Source organism: Acipenser ruthenus, chromosome 7 (genome assembly GCF_902713425.1).
Source record: "Acipenser ruthenus chromosome 7, fAciRut3.2 maternal haplotype, whole genome shotgun sequence".
Taxonomy (NCBI): Eukaryota; Metazoa; Chordata; class Actinopteri; order Acipenseriformes; family Acipenseridae; genus Acipenser; species Acipenser ruthenus.
In genome coordinates this window covers 63,370,645-63,396,058 of record NC_081195.1, presented here as the reverse complement: position 1 = coordinate 63,396,058, position 25,414 = coordinate 63,370,645, and the positions used below count along the sequence as shown (strand labels likewise).

The 25,414-nt window shown below is 35.4% G+C and overlaps 1 protein-coding gene across 1 annotated transcript in view; it reads right to left on the bottom strand.

The window, feature by feature from the left end:
• Nucleotides 1-25,414, bottom strand: part of LOC117415323 (G1/S-specific cyclin-D2) — a 202,542-nt gene that overhangs the window by 176,663 nt on the left and 465 nt on the right. The gene's annotated exons all lie outside the window — the stretch shown is intronic.

Here is a 25,414-nt window from a genome sequence, read left to right as displayed (position 1 = left end):
ATCAAGGCAAATTGATATCTGAATTAATGAAATCGGTCAAGAAAAACACGGGCTCCACATAAAATATAGTGAACAGTGGGATAATGTCATATTAAGTGCCACAGTCCATTGCGCTGCTAGGAACTGTAACCAAACTATTTTAAGTGTTTGTAGTGTTTGTACGCATTAAGCCTGACTAAACATGGAACGGTACTTTAGCGTCGACGCTTTGACCTGGATTAATTCAAACGTTTTTGGAGTATGGTTCTCGAGATCGGTTATGCAGTGTGGACAGGGCCTTAGAGTGACCTACAACATAAAGTGATTAGGTACCAGCAATACTCAAGTATTGTCTTTGAAATATCTTCAACAGAAAAAAAGGGGAGCAACAGATATAATATTGCTTGTGCTAACAGGAAGTAAGAACATGTATTTAAAAACAATATTAGATGTACAGTATCTAAACCTATAGATAATGCGACACCTGGCCTTTGACCAAGCACAATTGATAGGTCACATGGTACAAATTGCACACCGTATCAATTCAAACTGCTGTATTGATGTACTGTTTATAAGCTGTTGAACTGCAAATACAATCCCCAAAACTGAAAGACAATCCATTAGAGATAATTTGGCATATCTAATTATGAAGCATACACGTTAGTAGTTGAGTAATGCAAAATAAAAATAAATCTTAATACTTTTACTGTACTGCATATCAGGTCAACTATTTAAATTTATCATAATAATATTAATATAATGATGGATGAGAAATTGCATCACAAACATTTATCTAATTATTTATTTTTATTTTTCTAGGGGTGCTGAAAGATTAGGTTTGTGTACCATAACTTTGCCGAGAAACGTAACAAAGGGTTGGCACGGCTCTGTATTAAACCTCACTCTGGTTCTTCAGTCAGCATTTATTTGGGAAACTAATTCATACAGCACATAAAGCCCAGCATAAAGCATTTGCCCATTTTTAAATGACAGCCTTTTTCTTTTTTGCACTGGCTAAGCTTACAGACTTTCTATAAAAGCTTATATGGCCTTTTATATATATATATACTTAATTCTCTCTATGTCTGTGCCAAGAGCAATTTATATCTTTCAGATTACAGAGCCATGTTCAGCTGCACAAGTCAATCTATTATCAACAGATTGCCCAGTAACAGGTCCATTTGTCAAAACCTACTGTATTGGTGTGCTCTGAGACACCTAGCAATTTAAAAGTAAAAGCTTTATGAAAATAGATGTTAAATTGATGGTGCATTTGGGAAAAGGAAATATACATCATTAGGTTACCAACTAAACATCTACCCCTTTTAAAACATATAACTGAAATACTCCTGCTGAAGTATCATGTCTAAATAAGGTCATATAAACTCTAATCTAATACTGGATATCACACATTTACCCATATATATAAGTGTGTGTATATATATATAGTTTATTATCCGCCTGTCTTGCCCTCCTGGATTGGTGTAATACTCCAGTCCGCCTCTCACTTCCTCCATTCATTTCCTTTGTAGGATGATATTATGAATAAAACACAATAATATATTTTAGCTCAAAGAGCCATTATATATATTTTAGGTTTGTATATATTCCTATTTAGCAAAGGTACGGCATTGAACATGTATTTAATATATACAAGTACTTGGTACAACATAGCATTGAGCTCTTATATGTATTACTTGGCAGAGCCCTCAAAGGCATTCATTGCAAATTAATTCATATGTTGACAGAACTGAACCTCCCACAGCAAAATAGTTTGAGTGATTTCAGGCTTGAGCGCAATTAGACGCACTTGAGCTTGTGACCTTCACAGTTCGTCTAATTAAGTTCAGGTGTGAATAATTAAACTGTGATATAATTGGAAATGTCTCAAACTGCACTATACAAAATGGGTGTCTTTAAATCCAGCCCCACAAAAGTTAATCTTGTGAACAGGGATTGGCAACTTCAGGTCGCAAAGCACTTAATACATTCTTTATAGTACATGGTGAATGATATAAACTGCAGTGTTTTACAGTCTTATCATACACTGCGATGGCACGAGACCTGCATATAATAACAATGCCCTTGTATAATAAGGTTGGTGAGAAGACTGCTAACATCAATTTAACTCTGCCACCAGTACATGAACACAACAAAACAAAACAATGTCAATACCAAAACAAACAACAATGGCCTGCAGATTTCAAGTTTTATCCGCAGAAGACTGGGAGGCATTTGTGGAGAGGAGAACAAACGCAAGTACTCAATAAGCAAGACAATAAGCGTCATAAATGACCTAAGCCACATGACTGCCACGGGATGTTAGGCAGTGTAGACTGAAGGCCCACAAAGGAAATCAACCTACTCCACTGGACTATTATCAAGATCAAAGAGAATAAACGGAATGCTTTTATATATATATATATATATATATATATATATATATATATATATATATATATATATATATATATATATATATATATATATTATAGATACATATAGATAGATAGATACATATAGATAGATACGCAACCCATGCTGGTCATGACCTTATAAATACATTCACAGACCATTGATTGTGTTCTAGCCTGTTATTGCCGATGTTAAACGTAAACTGTAAAAAAAAAAAAAAAAAGTTTTTTAAAACAGGATACCAATTTCTTTATGGAAAACAAACAAACAAATTCATCTATAAAAGTTGAAGCTTTTTTAATGGCAAGGGTTAATAAAAGCAATGTGGATATTCAATTTAATTTGAAGACTAGTAATTCAAACCCACCACTGACCACATTGGTCATATAAAATTTGCATAAGTCTCTACAGTGAGTTCTTGCAGTTGGACCCGTTCTAAATCAAAAATTCCTCGGTCTTGGCTGTCTTTCAATTTTCTCTTTTTCATCAGAACTGGCAGTGGAACTGTAGTCTGCATTCTGCACTAACTAACAACCTTCAGAAGAAGACCACCAAACTGGCAAACTGGCACACTCTGAGCACACTTTTCTTTTCTTCCAACGACAGGCATGAAAATGTCTTTGGCGCTCCAGCCTCACCATCTCAAGTTTATTTCTAAATATTCTCTTTAAACAGGAGATACCTGTACTACGTTACTAACATTTTGGACTGTATCTTGAGATAATCGATCAAAGGCACATAAGAAAAGGTGCGTCAGCGATGGAATTTACATTGCCGGAGGAAAATGATGTCATAACTTAACGACAGGCTAAGGGTTTTATTCCCCTTGTATATTGATACCAATTAACAAAGGGTCTACTGATAAACATGTTATGCTGGAAGTTGCTATGTGCTGAAGACTGTAAAGCGACCTTGAAACAGAACATTCAGACGCTCCCAGTTAACACTCTACAGATGTTTACAGAAAAAAAGACACCATCTTGGTATTCTTAACATCAATGCCCTGCATATACTAAAGCCCCTTTGTATTCTGGTTTGTATAAACTCACCATCTTTGTTAGAGGCAAGATTTGATATGGGCCCTGAAAACAAAGAAACAGGTATGCAAGCGCTTCAATAGGAAAAACATAAAACATGTAGGCAAATACATCAGTTTTACTGATCTTCTGGTATTATTGTGGTCTTCCGATTCCCTCTTACAAGATAAATAGATACTTGTACAACAATGAGTCAGACAATGGGGACACTTTTTATGATGAACTGAAGAACAACTATGCAATAATTAGCATACTTTATTTCTTTATTAAATGATCATGCCAATACATAGTTAGCATTTCATTTTCATAATGACTTAATCTGAAGGATCATATTACTATCTCCCCCCCCCCCCCCAAAAAAAAAAAATTAAAATAAATGCATTTCATCATCCAAGAAACTCAATCATAAAATCTTGCCTACAACTAGAAGAAATTAAATTTAAGAAAAGCAAATGCTCCAGTTTCACAAAATTGTCTCAGTGTTTTGAGTTAAAACGAGACACTGGAAATGTAGGCCAGCACTATTTAGTATACAACCACATTTTGCTTGTTATGGTCTTCTGGCATTACAAAGAAGAACTCCCCACTGATTCCTTCCTTCCAAAAATCTAAAAACCTTTGAAAACATTTGCCTGAGCTCCATTTTGTTCTGTGAATGAGCCGTGTGTCTGAGTGTGGCAAATGCTAGACACGCGCTTCTTTTAGAAAGCGCCATGAATTATTACATACCACTATATTATCATCAACATGCTTCATTAGGGGAGGACAAATGCTCAAGTGAAGTGCTGCATGCCTGTATCCCCTACATAACAGCAGATGCAAACAGAATGTCTGCAGCGCTGAAAGACCAAAGACAAAACCACATTGTGTGAGGATTTAAAGAGGCTTAAAAAGGTTGTTAATCTCCACACTGATACACGAGACTAAAAACACAGTCTATCAATGTCATTGTAAATAACTTATTCAATATTTTGTCAGGACCACATCTATGTCATGTAGTCGGGGTTAGATCCGATAGATGCAAATGACACTTGAGGAACCTTCAAAAACCATGGACTGCTAAACAATTAGAAGAGGCGGCAAAAAGATGAATAAAAGCTATCTGAAGAGGATTTGCAAGTCCCTATTGTTTACTAGTACATCAGAAGTTTTGTTAAGATTTCAGTAGTAGGAAATGCATACACCATGGTGGTGCCAAGTTACAGGGCATTAATACAATAACTGTGGTAGATATCATTCTAGTGCTAGCTTTCAATGTCCTGCTGTGACTGTTTCGAAGGTCATTTTTACAAAGTGGGGTACTGGTTGTTGCACAAGTTTTTAAATTCAGTACACGTTTTCCATATTGATTCCACTAAGCCAGCCAATATGGACACCATGAAAGCTCACCAAAAAAAACAAAAAAAAAATCTTGTAAATTTGGATTGGATTAGCATAAATACACTTTTAGAGAAAGTCATAGAGCACGTGTATGAAATGTCGCCGTTACCCTCGCTAATTCTGCTTGTTCTTCTTTAAATGTACTTTGTACTTGGAGACTGGAGCTGTTTTGAGAGCTGCATTGAGGCCACAGGGGCGCTTTAAACATAAAGTCTCCAGGATGTGATGACTGAAACAGACAAATAAACAAAATGAACTGAAACAACAAGAATAAACTGTGAAATGTTATCCTCTAAAAGTAGTGCTTTTAAGTCAATTTCTTGCCTCTTATTAGCTTTTTATTCTTATGTTTGGTCCCCTGTTTATTGTGCTGAGAATCTTTTTGGTTCTTCAAACATCAATTACAAATATTCAAATATTCAAAGTATAATGGTACAGATACACTGTTGTACCCTGGTGCCTTTGCTACAGTTCACCCTGTATGATTGCATCTGGACTGTTAGAGCGAGTTTAAACTTCAACAAAGCAGACGCAACTTTTCATCTCAGCATGCTGTTAGAAATATACACTATGCACGTTCCAAAATAAAGTACAAACTACAAGAAAATCACCATCAAACCTTAACTTTAAAATTGGTATTTTCTGGTCTTAACACTTCTAGTTCTTATATTTGTAATATTTTTCAACCAAATACAAAAACCTTAGGTATATTGTTTTTTGTTTTTGAATTATATGCACATATAAAGTATATGGTTCTTGACTGGATATCAGTGTTTTTTCTTTGCTTCCCTGCATTAGCACAGACATTTTCCATTCTGTCAGCGCAAAAAACACACAAGCTCCTTCCATAACTTCGAGCCCAAACTCAGCGCCACTTCATAAATGACTTAAGACTGTTGGCACAGGCAGTGGGAAAGTCTATATTAACTGTGTGTGAGATCTACTGAAGTTCAAACAAAGAGAACATTTGTTTCTGTACAGTACTTGTTAAGACTTTTTAAGATCATTACCCAACCTATATAGATATGCTGTGGCTTTCAAAGTCAGTGTGTGATGGTAGCACTGTCACTGTATGCTACTAGCCGCTCAGCTCCTGGTTAAAATACAGTACCTCCCATGCTGTAAAAGCTGTCAGCTCCGCAATGCAAAGCTATAAAGTGTCTGCTTGGGATTGCCAGTCTAGCAGCTTCACATCCTGGCAAAGTTGGACAGTACCTGATCCAAACTGGACCCAATATGGATAGGTCAATTTAAAAACAACCTTTTTTAACATGAATGTTTCGCCAACAACAGGACTTTTGCTGATCAAGCTTCTCTAGCTAATGCTGAGTACACCCCGTGCAGACAGTTCTATTTATAAGAACTTTGCAATTGGGAGCTTTTTAGCTGGTCTGGATCCTAGCAAGGGGTTTTGTGTAAAGAGAAGCCAAGTTTTAAAACGGTTACAGTTATGCATGCATTTCTGAATGCGTATCAGCCAGCATGTTTCTAATTCTTTTAAGCAAGCATGTATTTCCAAAATGAATGTAAAGAGATATGCAGATGTGTGTGCAGTTTTGTATGTACCATACAGTATGCATCTTTTTATATGCATGTAAGGTTGAATGCATAGACAGCTAGCATACAAATGAAAGGCAAGATTTGGTGAGCTTTGGCAAAAAAAATAAAAATACTGAAATCGAAACTGGGATGTCCGCCAAAAATCTTCAGGTGTTTCGAACAAGTCCTGGCAATGAGATAGGGAGCCTCAGCATCCGGTCAGAGGAATTGTGATCTGTGCAAACTGGCATGAACGCCTTTCTGTGAATGCTATGCGGGGTCAACAATTAATCACTTCACACAAGTTGCCAGTCTGACTTGCGGTTTGCAAAACCTGGCAGAAACCAAGGTTTGTGCAAGGACACCACAATATTCTTTCATTATATATTAAGCATGAAAAAAGACTAAAACTAAGCAGGTCTGTCAAAATAGGACACAGTATAAATATACTGTTGTAGATAATCAGTAATTAAACCAAAGTGATAGTATACAGCAATCAGATGGTAGGTAGACAAATGTTCACAACCATAATTGATAGAAAAGTAGATAAGATAGATAGAGACATAGATAAAGTAGAAAGATATAGAGATAAATAGACATTCCCCTACCTACCTACTTACATTTGGTTGTTCACAGCTCAAAGTCAAATTATTTATTTTTTTTAAATTACTGATTAGTAACCACAGCAATGAACTTTGCCCTTAATTGGTGCACACAATAAATCTGGCTTAATTACCCATCTAAGCTAAATGCTCATTTTAATTAAGCAATTAATCATATGTTGTCAAGACAAAAGGAAAGGGCAATTACCAACAGGACGGTACTCCTTTTCCTCTTTTGAAAAAGTTCTGTCAGAAACAGTTATTACAAAGCTATAATACAGAGCTCCACTGTGTGGAGAAGGAGAAACAATTTCAGTTCACTGTTCTGTTTACACGGACTGGTTAAGGAACCATTTCAAAGAGTTAGTTCAGAGCAAACAAGCTCCCAGTGGCTCCAGCCTCTGTTTATATAGACAGTGTGGACTAATTTCAAGCCATAAGCCATGTAATATGTCGGTGCCTTTGTAAAAAGGTATACAACATTTAGCTGGGAGCATAGAGGGGGTGTTTGGTTGTCAGCTTTCTGGGGGGCCCTTTGCAAAGTTCCTCTGTGAGAGCTCCATTCTGTCCTACCCTTTTTTTCTAGACTTTTAAAGTTAGTATCCTGGATTTAGCAGGGTGTCTAATCTTCATATTTACACAAGTCCAATTGCAAAACTAGTCTATGATGTTAGTAGCCTGAGACATTCTGAGTATTAATTATTAGTTATTTTGCCGATATCATGACCATGGATGGCAGCAGAAATTGACTTCAAAGAAAATATTTTAAACGGCAAAATGGCATATACAGCCAATAACGACACACAAAAAAGTTAACAAACGTCTTATCTGAGATTTGAAAAATATTACTGTCAAGTATGGTAAAAAAAAAAAAGCTTCTCTATCAATGTCAATAAAATCTCATCGCGATAGTATTCTCAAAGTAGCAAAACACAATCTTCTGTATACAAGCAGTGCCAGAAAATAGTCAGTCGCCATTTTTACATTGTTGTTACTGTGACACTGTGGGCCCAATTCATGGAACATTTTGTTTCTGTGAAAAAAACTTGAGTAATAATAACTGCATGCAGTAAAATGAGCCAATACAGAGAAATGTGTATTTGATTAAAATACTCACTCATTCTCTTTATTGAACTTGTATCTTTTCAAATGCTTTTTCGCAGGGACTGGGTGCTGAAGGTTCTGCTACAGTGCCTATGGATGGAGTCTATAGGTTTTGATATGACTGATATAATGTCAGTCAATAAGACAACATTGCACTGAAATTGCAATTTACTCATGGCTCTGTCCAAACAAACATTTTACAAAGCTATATTAGTGGGGATAATACAGGTATAAAAACAAACTCTTAACAATAAACGGAATTGTGTTCCGGATGCAACAATAACTGCTGTGTTAGATAAAATCAAATACTGACGCTCAATCCTTTAGGTATTAGCATTTGCATGACATCAACAGGTACAGGTAGAATGTGTGTATTCTGCTTTTCAATGCCAAGAAAAAAAAAAAAAAAAATCCCCAGCATTTTAAGGAAATTCCCTGGCAGATTAACTGTCCAGAACAGTTTCCCCTGTTTATCTACAGCAATGAGATCAGTTTCCATAAGACACAATGATTCACTGGCATTTACAAGCTTTGTTCTCCATCCTACACGTTGCATGCAATCAGCACTTGCATGGTTGAACACCTCCAATCACTTGGTTTCCTAAACCCTCAAAACAAACTGTAAACCATTTTTAAAAGTCTCTATAACTTAAATTAATGGACATTTGATTAAAACAAATAAATACATACGTTTTACAAACCTGATGTTGGTGCTGACTAGCGTTTATACTTAAGGAGTGCTTGCATACTACACTGTACACAAACTTTCTCCGACAAAACCTAGTGCAAAACATTTCAGTTTGGGATAGTTCGTGGGTTAGGTCTAGTTTGCAACAGATTTGTTTTAAAACTAAATCTCAACAGAAGCTAAGCTCATGTACAGAAGCACTTGCTGTTTTATACAGAGGTGTCTGCTGGTGTGTCGGTCCACCAGGACCTACAGCCGCTGTATGTACATGGACAAAGTACAAGTAAAAATATTTGTGTGACAAACGTACATACATAAAGACATATGGATTCTGAGATGCTCAGTAACTTGATATATATATCAAGATACTGTATATATAAGTGTGATGCATTCCCAGTGCAGGTTAATAACAACAAGCTGTTTAATATTTTTTTTTGTGCAATGAATCATCTGTACTTTTCCTGTCACCCCCAACCTCCCACCAGAATGGATGTGCCAACCACACAATTTGAACTAGCCTATACTGCACGTTTGACAGGGTGCATAATGTACTGATGCTGTCTACGCTGTGTTTGTGGCAGCAGTGGAAGATGATTGGTCTGAAGAACAGTAAGAAGCCAGTGGTCAGCTTCACAACTCCATAGAAAATCATACCGAAGAGCCATCATTCACATGGTCTATCATAATCCATGTTTAGATATTAGCGGAATTAAAATACAAATAATAAAGACGACAGATACCAAAATTCAAACACTTGAACTACTGGTCGCATATCCATCCAGAGCAATTTGAAACTTGTCAGAAGACCTACATCCTATTGACAGTTCTGTGGCAGGTGTTCGGAAACCTTGTACAGTTTATGTTTTCTCTAAAATGTTAAATGTACAACAAAAACCCAATCTGGGAAAAGGCAAATCATTTTTGTTTTGCTTCATCAATGATAAAAAAAGAAAGCTTGTAGATAACATTTATGACCTTCTGCCACTGCAAGTGTTGTCCCAACAGCAAAAACCTGACTGTGTGGAATGTAAACTAACTGGAACGTAAACAAACACATTCTCTGCAGCTTTTTGGTGAACAGAAGGATAAACTATAGAAGAATGTGGTAACCAGAAGCCAGAGTAATGTTTTAGGATAAATTGAAAACACAATTGTAGGACACCACCTGTAATGTATCTATTTAACCCTCAAATGCAGCACAAACAGAATAGTCGGTATCAAAACACAGTCCAGAAGAGTGAAGCTGATCCATAATACCTGTGGACCGAAAACGGATCACTCTGAACGAAACAAGAAGTGGTGGGTCCCCTCTGAAAGAGGGCAAGCTACGTGTGAGGACTTTCAGTGTGAAAAAAAGCCATATGCTCCCATTTTAGCCCACATATTAAGTGCTCCAGACAAAAGAAACTAAGATAAAATCTCTAGAATATGGGATTAAGTATCCAAGTTGGCCCCATGCAGGTATACTTAAAAAAAAGAGAGAGCCAGTTTGTTAGTAGCCCACTGAAAATGTAAATCTATAATTTGCATCTTGCATTTGCAAATATTTTCTGTTTACTGATGTCTGCAGGTACTGTAAACAGGTGCATCACATAAGTGATCAGTATGTTGCATCTCAAATCCCCTCATTAACTGAACTCCCACTAAAAAAGTAGATTTAATCTGGGCTGCTCTTTGCATGAAATTATATATATTTACAGTTGTTGTTTTTTTGTTTCATTTGTGTAAACACTGAGTGATGGCTTTTGTACCTACAAGGGCAATTATACAAGTGATGAGTTAATCCCTAGCTCTTGATAGTATAACAGCGGGCAGTTTAGTCATTGCACATATCTTTTTTGATGAGCACCAATTATTTAGCCCAAAAAAGGTAATGTTTTTTAAATGTTCATAATTTATTTTCAGTATTAAAAAAATAAAAGAAATAACAATTACACGAGTTGACTTAGATAACGAGATCAGGTTTAGAATCTTTTATTAAGGTGAAGGGTATGATATAAGCAAACTGTATCTTTTAAGAAGTTATCAATTGGTAGTCTCTAGGCTCAGCTAACCATTGAGCATCCAATATGCAGTTTTACTGCCATCTAGTGACCACTGCAGGAAAAATCAAAACAAGCGACTAATAAACACACTCTCCAAAAGTAGCACAGTGCGATTTCAGTTGTTCAGGTTATTATGTTGTGTGATTTGTCTGCCATATACATAGTATTATGTTAGATATTACAAAATGCCAGCTGCTTTTACATGAACTATTTTATTTGCCTTCATTAATGGTAATTAGACCCTTACAGTGAAACAGTATGGTGCCATCAACTAAATTTCCGATGTTCTGTAATGTCAGTTATACTTAATTGCATGCCTTCTGTTTTTCTTTGTTTTAGTACTAATATCTATCTATCTATATTATATATACATATATGTTTTTTTTAAAGGGTAAACATTATTATTAGAAAAAGTAACAGCAGCAATTATCTAACTTTGTAGACTGAGAAATGTGAATTATTTATATTTTAACATAATACATTTTAATAGAAATTGTAAAAAAACAAAAACACACTCACTTGAATCAAACTTAACATTTGAATTGATTGCACACAGATATTTATTGATACAGTTTAATTCAAACAACCAAAGACACTTAGCTAATCATCTACCTCAGAGCCATGTCTAGCATGCCTATTAGTACAAAACAATGCAGTCCAGTGTTCACTGCAGTTACTGCGTTTCTATGAAGTCGCACAGTGTGATTGGATTAAGGTGTCACCGTTTGTTCCTGAGGTCTGTCACCCAGTGGGTCACATGACTGCCTTATGTTTTATTTTTCGGGGAGGTTCGGCTGTAATAACCAAAGCTTTTAAAAATATTTTCTTACAGCACCTCATTAACATAACACATTTGTAACAAGATCTTCTAGTTTATCAAACTTCTATGGAAAGCAGATGAAGTCCATTTATCCTACAACTACACTGTAGATTCACTTCCTGCGCAACATGTATTAGGATCCCACTTGACACCACACCGCAAAGGAAGTTTCATATTTCAGGTGCGTCCTAATACCTGTTCCACTATAAGTGGCAGGACCAATGGGTAAAGTATGAATGTTTTGGTAGGTTATTAATTGTTGAAGTGACCCTCTGTATGGCGATTCTTGAAGAAGTTGTGTAACTTTATTTATTGATTCCTGATCATAAATGAAATGTTTCAAAAGATCTTCCACTAAATTCTTGGTGATAATATTTTCACCTAAAGCCTTTTTAATATTTGGGGCATGGCAACATTGCTCCTCATATCTAAGGGGTCAAGACCAAGGTCACCAAATATAACATTGTATTCTGTGTGTTTACCCCGTTACACAATATACCTGAACCGAAATTACATGGATAAAACTTGCATCTCGTCATACTGATTCCATTAGCTTTTCCTTACAAAAAAAAATGATGAAACTGTTTATTATAATGAAATGCTCTCACACTATTACAAATGAAACAATTTGTAAAAGACTATTTCTTAAAACAGAGTTATATTGTAAATGTACAAAAGCGATAATGGCCAACATTCCACTCAGTTTATAATTAATATTAATAACAATAAAAAAAAGTATTTTTTGACATTTCTAAAGCTAAATAAACTATATAAACTAAAAGCAGAAACTAGTTACTGTGATTAAATTACTTCTGAACTCAGTTTGTGCATAATTTTCCTTATTTCATAAATTGAAAATATAAATAGTTAAATACTAATACCTATAATAATAATAATAATAATAATAATAATAATAATAATAATCTGCCCGACAAAATAATGTCATTACTTTCAACTAAATAAGTTATCTTGTAAAAGACTGTACTGTTTTGACAACCAGAAATAAGTACTGTAAACAACAAAACAAATGCATTCAAATGTGACTCAATTACATTTTTAAACTAATTTGATATCGATTTGATTATATATATATATATATATATATATATATATATATATATATATATATATTTTAATCAGACGTGTTGTTATTTGGTCATTTTTTAACCAGTAACAGTATGCCTAAAATAATTGCATTTACTTGAGCTTTAGTTTTGTAAAAGTGTACTTTTTCTTCACATTATGAAATCGTTTACAATATCGTAGCTCATGATGTTACAATATAAATTAATTACTCAAATGAAAATTAGACCTCTGTCATAAACAAGACAAAGTTAGAGGCACTCTTTGTTTTGTTATCTAACATGCTGGCAAATTGGTTTTTAAATATAATGTCTCAAACTTAAAATAAATATTCAGAATACCTTCTGAACCCATTTTCTTTTCTAAAGTCTTATTAAGAGCAAATAAAATCTCAAAATACAAAAATAGGCTCTTATATTTAAATGAAATGCTGATGATATTACTGTTTATTCATCTTTAAATAAACTGTATAGAGTTATTTTAGAGAAAAACAAATAGCAGATGGTGAAACTGCAAGAGAAATCATGTTGTTTAGGTCATCCTCCAGCGGATTGCAGCAATCGAAGTGTAACTATACACCATAGTAGGAAACACACTCGACCCTGGACTGTACATTAGATCTTTCATACAGGAAATAAAACAAACGATTTTTTTCTTGCATCCTGTTAATGTGTCGTGCATTAGCAATTTAAAGCACTTGACGTGTAATAAATTGTACTTGCTGTGATGCTGCCTGTTTAATCAAACCTTATTACTGACAATTGCATTCACAGGGATAATAATTAAAGTATTATAATATTAATAAATACAATTTAAAAAATAACATTAAAAAAAAAAACATTTGATTAAAACTGAACAGAACACAGACGTTTATTATAATTAAAATTAATGTTGTATGAATTCTTATTCTTAAAATGAATCCAACTGTAGAGGGACAGTCTGCATAAAAAAATAAAAATAAAAAAACCCAAACAAACAAAAAAACACATTATGATTGACTCCTCATATTATACTTCTATATCCACATGCACACAAAACCACATTTTCAAATATGTTTTAATGCTGCAAATCGTAACTGTGTGGAATCGTTATGTGTTTTGGTAAAGATCCATTCATTGTGGTCTCCTAAAGAAATGCTGTAACCCTTTTTAAGAACCTCTGTGGGTTCCAGTGAGGAGGCAGTGAACAGAGTTTTTTATAGTACAAGTTTGGGGTTCCATGACTGTAAAAGGATATATTTTAAGCAGACTTAAGCAACCCTTGTCTGTATTGATATGGACATAAAGCTAATTTTATACATAAATTAAAGATATCTTTTTTCTCTTTTTTTGATATGCGATTAGGATACAGTGCTTCTTTACTTCATAAAAATCCAGTATACAATACTAAATAAAACAATATAAAATGTATAACTTCAGACAAACATTTCAATGTGTTATTCAAATTTACATACACTTCTGAGCGAAAACTATAAAGCTTTACCTCCAGATGAATATGTAGTCATTTTTCTATGTTCACTTCTCTAGTTTGTTGCTTGTTATACAGTTATTTAATAAATACAGACGAGAACAAGATTTTTTTTCTGTACATTTCCTCATATGCATTTTACTACATAGAGTTTTAAAGGTACTGAGATTAGTTTTATAAAAAGGAGTTTTTCAGTAATTATTAAGCCTTATTATTGGCATGCACTGGACACAGTTTGTTCAAAAAGCTAAGCACTGTTTAGAAAACACAATTCTATAAATCAAGAGGCACACATCACTAAATCACCTGCTACATTTCCCTAATGCAAATATTTCTATTTTTAACTGTATAATATTACTTATTTATTCCTTAGCAGACACCCTTATCCAGGGCAACTTACAATTGTTAAAAGATATCACAGATTTTTTACATCCCATTATGTGTTCTGTAAAATTCACCATTGTTTCTGCTTACCTTATTATTTGCCATGCTTATTAAGAGGTTTTCTAGGGTGTTCTAAATTGAAGAGGAAGCATATCAGAGTTGTGTGGATAACTGAGGCCTATTGTTGAAGCTGTGGGCACAGTGAAGCCTGTGCAACACTGATATGCTTCCTCAGCTCATATCAGTGCTGAGATAGGCAATAAGCATGGCAAATAATGAGCTTAAGTTTAGTGTAACAGGACAGAGGCTGGGGGCAAGTGTGCGTCAACCACTATGCAAAAGAGCCGGGCTCCTCTCAGGAGCATCATTTGGGGGGGGCCGCCCCTGCCAAGCTCACCAGGGGTGTCCCCAAATGGCAGTTTCTGTGAGAAGTTAAAAGGCTTAAAGGAAAGTGTTCATGCTTTGGGACATCGAAAGTGCAGCGACTAGCCTGATAATGTAACGTTGTTGAATGAAACATTCTCTTTTTTTTCTTGCCAAAAGCTGCAATTCTACTATGTTTTAAAATTGTTCTGCCTAAAAAAAAGTCATAGCAACAGCCTCTCCCAAGTTATTGCGATAATTTGCATTTGTTGAAATTCAAAATTAACCATATCAGATATTGTCTTACAAAAAGCAAAAGAGAACAGTATGTTTTACTAATAATTCTGTTCAAGTGTTTAAGATGTGTTCTGGGAACCTGTCAGTAAAAGTGCTTAGCTTATAACATCTATCACATCACAGCAACTAAGCAAAAATGAAACCTGCCGAACCTCTGGAACCTCCAAATAAAAAGAAACTCAAAAAATTACTACAAAAAAAAAGAAAAGTACACAGTCACATTTTCTATATGCAAATTTAAAAAATATTATTTCTGTGTGTGTTCTGTTTTCTGTTAATTGTGTACTAAAGTAAGTTAAAGTAAAAAAGAAAATGCGCTAAAATTAAACGGTAGTTTTAATTAAACATATATATATATATATATTTTTTTTACTATTTTCACACTGTACAGTAATGTGTAAAATGCAGCAGCATGGCTTATTGTGTGCTACCGGTAGGCTAAAGTAAAAAGAAAGATTTGATTTGTGTATAGGCCTACTGTACAGATTTATTACAATTGTTTTTTTGGGGTTTTTTTTTTAAATCACACAACTCATGTCTCCAGACATGTCCAGTTTAGCGAGGGACTACATATTATGAAAACCTTTTTGATAGAAAAATATTTTATTTGGGGGTGAAGGGGGGACCGACTGGAGCTCCTTTGCCCGGGGCCAAAAAAACCTGATGCCGGTGTCGTAACCAACAGTGCCTCCCCGTTGATAGTGTCTTTTTGCTAACTGCGCATGCACAGAACTGCTAGCAACTCATCTCTGCCAGACATCTTGTGAGAATGCACGTTCGGCAGCGAATGAATTATTAACAGACTAGCTGTTGACCACGCAGATATAAAAGTCTCGTGCAGAATGTGGTTATCTCCATTTTGATGAAGTGTTTGCTAATCTGGAGACAACCACATGTATAAAAAGCTGCAGCGTTTGCTGAAAGGGGGTGGGTGTATAGAGAGGATGTACGTGAGAGAGGAGGTACATGAGAGAGAAGTAAAGAGAAAGATCAATTTTTATGAGTGCTGGAAGGACCAGCATGGTACTTGTTTGGTGGAGGTATTTTTGTGATTGGATTTCTGTTTGTATGCACTTTTATTTGGCTCTGTGAGCAGTCTATTGTACGTGTTTTGTTTATTTTTGGAATTTAATAAATATGCACACCGCTTCAAAACGCAGTACCTGTGTGTATCAACTTCCTGGTCTGGGGACGTCACCACGGAGCCGTCCTGCCACAGTGAGTTTGACAAGAACATCATTTGCAGACATTCATAACCAGTAGGTGTCCAAAAGAAGTAATACCAAAGTATTCTTTTTTACTTTTTGGAGAACCCCCCAAGAATTTGCTCTACCAAATGTTTATTAGCAGAGTGTGAGTGGGAAAAATACATTTGCCAGGTTGATAATAATCACTGTTTTTAAAAGTATAGTTTCATAGGAACTTCTGTAATAATTTGCAAGAGGCCTGCACTGTAACGTTATCTCCATCAACATCAGAATAGAAAATGTTTACGATTTTACTTTCTGAAACTGCATTCTTCTCTGTTAGACAAAGCAAAGTTGACTCTATTTTTATAGCTTGCCTACAATGCACAAATGTAAAACCTGTGAACTGTCTCCTTCTGCCATATTTTGATGAATCTGATCTTGACCTACATTTACATTCAAGGTTTGACATCCTTATAAAAGTTTAACATGGTAAATGTGCACTGTAATTTTGAAATACTCTTGTGTTTTTTCCATGATCACTTCTTGCCTTTTTTTATATATATATGCTTTACCTCTCTGGGCTTTACTATGCTTACCTATGTTTTAACATGCTTTATTGTACTCTGCTATACTTTTAGTAAAGTCAACTTTTTAGGGGTGCCAAATGAGAACACAATAAAAACAAGAATAACAACTCTATTGAGAAAATGTGTTGACTAAACTAAAAACTACGATCGGGGAACGGAAACAAACTAGACTTTCAACAAGGTCTGTCTCCTGCTAAAATCTGAGGAGTGAACAAACGATCAAACTATTGCAGAATCTTGTAAACCTTAATTAACACATAACATGCTTGTGGAACACTGAAGCTTGGAGTTGAAAAAATAATAATACTTGCACCATATGGCCACCGGATGGCGCTATTTGCTTATTTATTCAAGTGATTCGAATTGCAGCCACACAAGTCCAATTACTGTAAAAATCTACTGTACAAGGTGCCAACTTTTGAAGCTGAAATGCATTCAAACATAAAATATGCCATATCATTATCATTCCCAAGGATAATGAAAACTGAGGTTTGTCTTTCAGAGACTTTAATAATGTAGATTTTAAAGCACATACACCTAGAAGGGTGGATTACTTTCTCTCACTGTCTATCTGTTTTCATTTTGTAATTATATAATTTAATTCCTGCTTCTCTTACTTTCTGTATTTCCAATGTTCTTTACTGTCTTATACTTTCCCTTTTTTCTGTAATTCCTTATTCTTTTTTATGCTCTATTTCTTTTCTTCTTATTCTTCCTTCATGGTTTTCTTTCTTTCATCCTTTCTATGCCCCACAAAGAGACCTATTTATTGTATTCCAAACTCAAACATGACAATTTTCATGTCCCAATTAACTTTCCATAATTACCTAATTATCTTACAAGATAGATACAATAGGTGGCTGCTGAGGAGTCAGTACAGCTCAAGAGAGTGACACTTTAGGGGCAGGTGCAGAGAACACTGAGTTTCGTTTCTGGCTTCAATGTCATACCACAGCGGAAAATGTTTTTTGAGGGTTTGCAAGAGAATGACACCACACGCCTCAACAACGGAGAAAAACAAAACAAAGCAGAACATATTATAACTGGTCAGATAATTAGTCACCAGATCTACATTCAACTCTCCACTGCTGGTTGCAGTAAACAAGAAAAATGAATGGAAACACTGCGAGAAATATTCAACTTCTATGACAGCAGTACAGAGAAGCATAGGCTACAGTGCAAATGAAGTTGTTTTAGTGTAAACTGGATGTCATTTTTCAAGAAACAATCAAGTATAATGACTCCTGTCTCCACATTACAGAATATACACAAAACCAAACACAGTAAAACACAGTATTAATGAATCAATCAGTCACTTGTTTTTACCAAACAGTAAGTTGAAGTTGTTTTTTTAATTGACTGACAGAGACACCTCAACTCGTTCTTCACTTCTGACTGGTATCTACATAGGAGAGATATCACCACTTAAAAACAGCAGACCAGTAAAGTAACTTATTAAAGAGTTAAATAGGCAGTCACATGTCTTTGGCAGACACCAATATTCAGTCACTTTGCTGTACCTGTTAGTTAGTTCAGGTTTCACGGTAGTTCTGTTTCTCAGTATCAGAGCACTGTTTACAAAGCTTCCACTAAACTGCACCCTTCTGCAGAAAGCCTATGAAAAGCTACAGGAAGTCTTGACGTCAAACAAATGCTGGTAATTTACAGATGGTTACAATACAACACTGAATTCAGTTGCTCTTTAAATTCAACTTCACATGAACCAGCAAAACAGTATCCAAAACACTATCAATACTACATGTGTTCAACTGTTAATCTCATAGGCTGTCCATATGGTTCTGTAAATCACCCAGATTAAGTGTACAGCAACAAATAACACCTCATACTGTTTAGGCTGCCTTGCACCATGTTTTTAATAACATTAATTGCAAGTCATACAGTACATAATATCAAAATTGAGATAAGGATTTATATTGTTTTTTTAATAATAATTCTATACTGTATCTGATTTATACTTCAGCATGTCCAGCTGTGATGTACTGACAAACTGAGTGCCTTCTTTTGTTGGTTAATAAAATTTGCCTTAATCCAAATTAACAACTCATTGATTTTAAAGCACAAAGTGTTTACAAGATAGTGCTGTAAGAAAAATGTATTTGCTTAATTAGGTGACACTAAAACAATATATTTTAGAGATGTTAAAAATGGAAAAAACCACAACTTTGCAAAAAAAAGTTTCATTTACTAGTAAAGTTCACAAATGTCTTGAATCTTGTAGAAGAAATAACTGAGAACCATACTGTTATCTATCATGTACATATTATTAAAAAAACTGTTTGAATATTCAATAAAAAAGAGAAAAAAGAAAATGGAAACATAAACATCTAGTATTAATATTATTTCAATATTCTATTTAAAAAAATGGACATTTCTGGACAACAATAAATATCTCACAAAACACCCTACCTTGTAGGATTTTCCAAAAAGTAAACTTCCAATGCCTAGCATGAAGAGAGCTGAATCCATTTCTCCAGTACTATTAAAATTCCTCGTAATAAGCACTCCTTACTTAATATAAGAACTTCTTTAATCTTCCTTTTGGAAATATAGCATTACTGCATATCTAAACTGTAGGTCATTCCTAAAGAGGTGTTAAAGAGCCCTAATTCAAGCCCTGGACTTCTGAAACCTGCCATGTCCTGGCTCATTTGTCAAATAAATAAATTAATTGTCATTTGGGGCACTCATTGAGTACGGCGAGCCAATACACCTGTTGATAAATATTTACTTCAGTAACTAATCTGGAAATCACATGTGTATAATCTGCTGATTCTTGTAAATAGGCAGTGAGATTTCCCCAGCTGTTCACACAACTTCCTCTAAACTTCAATTACGTATGTTAGTGCTTCTGGTAATTCAGCATCCGTTACTGAAATAATTTATTTTAAACCAGAAAGCACAGAATGACATCCTAAATTATCAGCAAATGACTTTTGCTTAATAATTTGCATGACAAAATAAAAACAAGGGTAAGAGAGCATCTAAAAAGTTATTCGGTTCTGTAACTTTGAAAATGACTTCTGTTTCAGCATGGCACATTAGTGCATTCTATATATAGCTTCAGAGTGCTCTCTAACATTAAATATTTGAAGGCGAGGTGGCGTACAGAAGATGATTTAAATGACCTTTAAATCAGTCTAGGGCTAGAAGTGGGACCAGTTAGTTCGCCTTACCCTTCAGCATTCTATTAAAATCCTTGTATTTTACAACCAAATGACATGAACACAGTCATACATATCTTAAAGGAAACTTTCATATCTTAAAGGAAGATTTCCATTTCTGGAGTATTATTCCTAAATTTGTCTCTGTCTCTGCGTGTGTTGTAGGGGATGTATAGGTGCTCCAGTGGTTCGAGAAAGGGGCTTGTTTGTTACCAGGAGGTTCCAGGTTCAATCTCATCTCAGCCACTGACTCACTGCGTGCGACTCTGAGCAAGTCACTTAACCGGATGAGATGTAAAACTAAGGTCCTATTGTAAGTGACTCTGCAGCAGCAGTTGTGATGCATAGTTCACCCCCAAGTCTCTGTAAGTTGCTTTGGATAAATGCGTCTGCTAAATTACTAAATAACAATAATAACAGTCTCTGCAAGTCACTTATATAAAATGCATTAAAGGCTACACTTTCAACACTTGTATAATGTACAATACATTTCTACAGCACCTTTCACCAAAAGCGTGAGAAACATATAATTACCAAGGCTTTGGTTTTACACTTCTCATTAGCAAAACAACATTCTCACATTTATTTTGAACAAAGTATTTTTGTTACAGTACCTGTCCCTATTCTCTTCTTCTGTTATTTCCTGTGTTCTACACATAGCACAGAATGTGATTGTAAGGCACTGGTGAGGTCACATTACTTGTAACAAATCAGCTTATAGAGCAAGTATAAACAAAACACCTCAAACTAAATAATAAATAACCTCTGATTTTTGTTTTAATTAAAAAGGTAAGACAATATTCTTGCTACAGTATACCTTTAAGGCACTGTCTTGAGTTTAATCATGGACTCCTATTGTCTGCATACAGTAATAGGGTAAACCGTGCTGGTTCATGTACAGTATGAGAAGTAGATTTTCTTTTGGAGATACCTTTCGATAGGATCAGCTGTTGTAGCAGTAATTATACAATACAGGTACACTAGCTTACAAACCCACATGAGGTCTCATCTTTGGATGAGAAGTGGAAACTGAGTTAAAGAAATGTCTCCTTACAGGTCAATTCTGCCTCAGAAAAACTCACAGTGTAGCTATCTGGAAAATACCAGATGCCAAGGTGTTTCCACATACTAAGGGACAAACAGCCGTATGTGGTGAATAGGTAAAAATAATAATTCACTTTTTGATTGCCTTTAGGTACATGAAACTGTTGCTTATTTGATCACTGATTCACCACACCGTTGTTTATCCCACTTAAAAGAAGGGGGGGGGGGGGGGGGGTTACTTTGTTTGATGCATGAAAGTACTGAAGGTTTGCCTTCTGTATGCCAGCCCCTTGCCATCCCTCCAGGACAAAAGACACTGGGTAGAACCACACTTATTCATGACTGTATAGTAGGTGCTCAAGACTAGGGTATTCCCTGCCAAAAGAAAAGTCTGACTCACTGTGGATTTGCAGTGAAAAAACTGTATTTAAAAAGATCTATACTGAATGATTTGTTACGTTAGAAACAGCTAGCATGTACTGTTATAACTATCCTACAAAATGTACCCAGTACAACATACAATACTCCCTCCCACAAGGTGGAAAGTGCATCAGTTGAGCAGTATACAACTGAATGGAAAGGCGAAATGGGACAATACCTTACATGGAGAAAGTATCTCTTTTAGTGAATGAGTCACATCTACATAACAATCAACTGTTACCGTACAATTAATCTTACTACAGTTTTGGTCTACGTTGTTGGAAATGAACACCATACTTCATTACCTAGGTATGACTGTTTTTAAGAGCATAAACAAAACATTCCCCCTAGTACAACGGCATGTGAAAGTGATTTAAGAACAGTGTGTGTGAAAACTGCTAACAAGAACGACACTGATTGTATTACTATTAAACAAAACAAAAAATGATAAAATGGCAAGGAAAGAGGGAGCAGGGCCATTCCGTGTCAAATCAACCAATATCCAGGAAAATCCCCGCCTCAAGATTTAGGTGAAGTCAATTATTCCACCACAAGTCCTTCAAACGCTCATCTATAACTCATGAATGCTTGTTTCAGAACTTTGCAAGAATGCATTTTTAAAGATGGCAACAAAGCAGAAATAAGAGGTCAACAGTACCTCTGTAGCCCTATGACAAGCTACTTGCATGTAAAGATTATACACATTTTATGGTTTTGGTTTTATGGATGTATTTATTTATAGAGATTTTACGGTTTCTCTTGGTTTAAACTCAAACTATTTGCTAATATTGTACATTATAACCCAAAACAACATAAATAAGTGTTTTTCATGTTTGTACATTTATTAAACTGTGAAGGAGGGTTGAGGTAGGAAGCCATTTAATAAGCAAAATAACACCCTCCAGGGTGTTCAACTGTGGACCAAAATCTGCACCCCCAGGCTAAGGGCACTTATGCAGCTGCAGGGTTTGAGGGAGCACTCTGATTGGCTAGGGACATTCTAGAAGAGTAGGTGGACCATTACACAAAATTATTTTGTAAGAGCAATAACAAAACACTGGGATGTTCAAAAACAATCTAATATCTGCATGTCCAGGCTTTTAGCCATCTCATATCTACAAACAGATTGGGCAGCAGTGTGGAGTAGTGGTTAGGGCTCTGGACTGACCGGAGGGTCGTGGGTTCAATCCCCAGTGGGGGACACTGCTGCTGTACCCTTGAGCAAGGTACTTTATCTAGATTGCTCCAGTAAAAACTCAACTGTATAAATGGGTAAATTGTATGTAAAAATAATGTAATTGTATGTAAAAATAATGTGATATCTTGTAACAATTGTAAGTCGCCCTGGATAAGAAATAAATAAATAATAATATCTACATGTATCTCCCTGAATCACACTCAGTTTATCTCTTAGCTTACAGTAACCTCCATTTGGCTGTACATTTATGTGTGTTCTAGCCACATCCTGTGCTGTGCGGTAAAATACACATCTGTGTTTGTTGTTCTCATGTTCAAGTGCCACAGGACATACACTAAATGGATACATGCCTGCAACAGCATATGTGGCTGTATATAAAGATTAGAAAGGGTAGCGTCTCTTCTGCAGAACCGAGGTAACAGCAATTAAAGTAGAACTGTATATAGTTCTTTGAATTGAATGACAGCTTACATACAAAAAGAGTATTTATATTCCAAAGCAATATAACATAATGTGTATTTTGCTTACTAGATGTAAGTTTGATAATTGAATATGACACCCAATTTTACTGAACAATTTACATATCCTGAATATTCAATCAATTATATATATATATATATATATATATATATATATATATATATATATATATATATATATATTTGTTTCATGCTGTGCCAATTGCTAGGCATTCCGTTCTTGTTTTCTCCTTCAGTTTTTTTGGGGCATATAATAACCATTGAACAAGTTGAAGTAATTTAGTGTGCTTTCGCACAAGTGTAGGGGGTCTAGTGCTTCAAAAGAGTTAAAATGAATCATCAATAATCTAGGCTAGTGACAAGTGAATCTGCACTCTACTTAATCATACTGTATGATAGTTGTGATATCTGCTAGTGACAGAGAACAGGAAGTTCAATAGAAGGGGGAGGCATGTTTTTTGTTTTCTAATGTTTTCTTCTTACATGTCATTTCCTTTTTTGTAATATCTCAAATCAGGATCAGAAAATCAAACAGAAAGCAGCTTGGTTGTGATAAGTTTAAATATCATCAAAAAATCACTTTACTCAAGAAAAAAAAATTGTACTCTTGTGTAGTTCAAGCAATCCATGGTGATTCCCCAATGCTGTAGAATGCTCTACTAGAACACAGCCGTGACTTATTCCAGCAGGGTAATGCTGTAGAATGCTCTACTAGGACACAGCCATGACTTATTCCAGCAGGTTAATGCTGTCGAATGCTCTACTAGAACACAGACTTATTCCAGCAGGTTAATGCTGTCGAATGCTCTACTAGAACACAGACTTATTCCAGCAGGTTAATGCTGTCGAATGCTCTACTAGAACACAGACTTATTCCAGCAGGGTAATGCTGTAGAATGCTCTACTAGGACACAGCCATGACTTATTCCAGCAGGTTAATGCTGTCGAATGCTCTACTAGAACACAGACTTATTCCAGCAGGTTAATGCTGTCGAATGCTCTACTAGAACACAGACTTATTCCAGCAGGGTAATGCTGTCGAATGCTCTACTAGAACACAGACTTATTCCAGCAGGGTAATGCTGTAGAATGCTCTACTAGAACACAGCTGTGACTTATTGAAGCAGGGTATAGTTCTATCAAATTGACCCTTAAGCACACATTCAAGAGGATAGCTCCTAACCATTAATGCCAATTCTACTTCAGCAATCTTAACATGCAAGCACGAACACATTTCTTACAGTGCTCCTTCTCTAATTCAAAACACTTGAGATTTCATTTTGAGCTTGTCATAATAGTTGCTTTGTGTTGCCACAACATTTTCGGAAGCACCCAACTTCCAAGTTGTATTTCTATGAAACAGCAAATAAACAAATAAAAGCAACATCACAAAACATGCAGAGTAACAATCTTGCAGCTTAATCACGCTTCCCTATGCTTTTTATACATTTATCAGATCTGATCACACTTCATCATGTTTTCTTTTTTATGATGTACTACACTTTATCTATGGCAAACTTAAAATAGAAGACAGCTAAACAACCAGTAATCCTGTTTAATTACACAGGCCTGTGCCTGTGTCTCATATGATTTGTCTAAAGCTCAGTGTGACAAATTTAGGCTAAATTGGCTCAAACATGTACTTGTTACTGTATTTCCATTCCAATTTTTAATGAAAGCTGCTCAGAGAGTGTATTGCCTGTCTACATATTATACCGATAGAAAATGTTGCTCGTATAATAAGAGTATTTCACTAACCACATTTCCAGTGGTGATCACAGCTGCTAAGTAGAGTCAGCATTGAACGGATTTAAAGAAGGAGGGAGCATACTTTATATAATCTTCACATCCCCCATCCCCCTCCCTCAACCAAATCTTACAAGCCCGTCTCTTGTGAAATACGTGGGGTTGTTATTGAAAGCCCGATTTTACCACCCCCACCACAAATCTTGAAATCAAAAATCAAACAAGTGTTAGACGTTGTCTCAAAACAGTATCTTTATTTATTTTCCATTTGTATTAAGTTGTAACCACTACATGGAACTCAGCACTACCGTATCTGAGGGTTAAACGCAACATTACGCTCAACAGAAGCACACGACTGGCTACGT